Below are 1,922 nucleotides of genomic sequence, written 5' to 3'. Positions count from 1 at the left end.
CTAGTGTACAGAAGTAGAGTGAACATTTCTTGCTTCTTTTCCTACACATTTTGTCATTTTATGTAAACAATTACATATGTTACTTTCCATGAAGAGGAAGGAATTTGTGAATAGAGTGGCCTTCTAATGATAGTCATACATGTAAATCCTTGTCTCATTAGCAATCATACTACATCATATTGTTATACATCTACATGTATGGTTTCTTGTAAAAACTATGTAAATTTTGTTAACATAAATAAGACTAATGAAGTTGAACACAAGATATTTATTTGCTTTTTTATCCATTTTACAGTCAGGATAAGCACATGTACTTTTCTCTCTTACATAACCATTGTTAGTTTTAAGTATCACATTGATAGTAGTAATCAGTCCACAACATGACTGTGCCGTCACTTTTGGAAAAAGTCATCACTAGTTGTTCCTGTTTGCCAGGAAGTCTTATTTTCAATCAGAAAGACTTGGGAGTCCTACATTCAGCCCATGTATGATATTATATCTCTTGTATGCTGCACTGACAGGTAAATTTGATCAACATCTTTGTCCTTTTATAGCAAGCAGGACCCTGTTAAAAAAGAGAAAGCTGTCAGATACTGAATGTAAAAATATATAAAATTGTAAATGTCATCAAAGTGGTGGAAATAATGAAAAAAAAAACCTCTATACACAAATCCAGTTTGTCATGATAGGAAAGTAATGCATGTGCTGGGTACAATAATTCTCTGAAGATGGAAAAGTCTACTGTAAATTCAGAAATTAATGCAAGGTTTTTATTATTGCGAAAAATGTGAGAGAGTTTAAAACTCACTTTTTGAAAAATTTTGAATGAATTTAACAGGATTCTTAACAGAAGTTGTAAAAATTAAAATCGCATTTCAGTTTAAAATGAGAAAATCAATAATAAATGCACGCAATAATTTCTGAATTTACAGTATCAAGTGTATACGGACAGGGGTCTGTCTTGATATTGAAACAAAACACCATGGCCGTCAGCTATAATACTGATTTTTAATTGTAAATTAATCAAAGTGGGTGAAAATATGATAAAAACAACCTTTTTATGCAAATTCAGTATGTCATAGGGAAAAAAATAATGAGCTAGGAACAATTATTCTCTGAAGATGGAAAAGTTTTAAACTGTAGCCATGGACAGGGGTCTGTCTTGATATTAAAGAAAATTAACATGGCCGTCAGCTATAATGTTGATTTTTAATTGTAAATTGCATCAAAGTGGGTGAAAATATGATAAAAACAACCTCTACATGCAAATTCAATATGTCTGGGGAAAGTAATACATCACACAATTTGTTTTATTCCTCTTCAAATGAAAATGTTTTGATAAAAATTACGACCGTGCTAAAAATTTTCATAACGTGCATCTCGGCCCAGTTTTTACCATTATTAAATACTGCAATAAAACGTTAATCGTCTCAAAATTTTAAATAATAACTACTACAAACTGAATAAAACAAGGTAATTCATAGTAGAAATTGAAATATATACTTACATTATGCTGTTTTGAAATGCTTGATGTGTAATAAATTATAAAATTCTGGCGTGGTGGTGTACTTGTCGTGTTAGAATCAATATGGCGATCTCGTTAAAGTCTCGTGAGATGCGTGTCGTGGATTAGATTTCGTTGACCACTGTTACAGTTGCCAATCTCTGTGTATATATGTATGTCTCTGTTTTAATTAAATACATTAATCAGGAAAACATGAAGACTTCGAAAAGCCGTATATTAGGTTACGGTTTTTTAAAATGAATTATTTCTAAATAAAAAATCAAGACTTTTACTACAATTAATTTTTTGTAATTCAATTGTTATTTATTTTGTTTCATCTGTTTCATATCTGACTTAAAAATATAAATAAAAAAATGCTTGGTTTTTATTTGGAGCAATTCGTTTGTATTTTTTCATT

At 30.0% G+C, this 1,922-nt stretch overlaps 1 long non-coding RNA gene across 1 annotated transcript; it reads right to left on the bottom strand.

Moving 5' to 3' along the window:
• Positions 1-248: 248 nt before the first annotated feature.
• On the bottom strand, positions 249-1,542 carry LOC134712790 (uncharacterized). The gene is made up of 2 exons (XR_010106325.1): positions 1,508-1,542; positions 249-565 (listed from the first exon to the last, which is right to left on the bottom strand). It is a non-coding gene; the product is annotated as an uncharacterized LOC134712790 (long non-coding RNA).
• Between the last annotated feature and the right edge of the window lie 380 nt (positions 1,543-1,922).

Source organism: Mytilus trossulus, chromosome 3 (genome assembly GCF_036588685.1).
Source record: "Mytilus trossulus isolate FHL-02 chromosome 3, PNRI_Mtr1.1.1.hap1, whole genome shotgun sequence".
Taxonomy (NCBI): domain Eukaryota; kingdom Metazoa; phylum Mollusca; class Bivalvia; order Mytilida; family Mytilidae; genus Mytilus; species Mytilus trossulus.
This window is presented reverse-complemented; position numbering and strand designations above follow the sequence as displayed.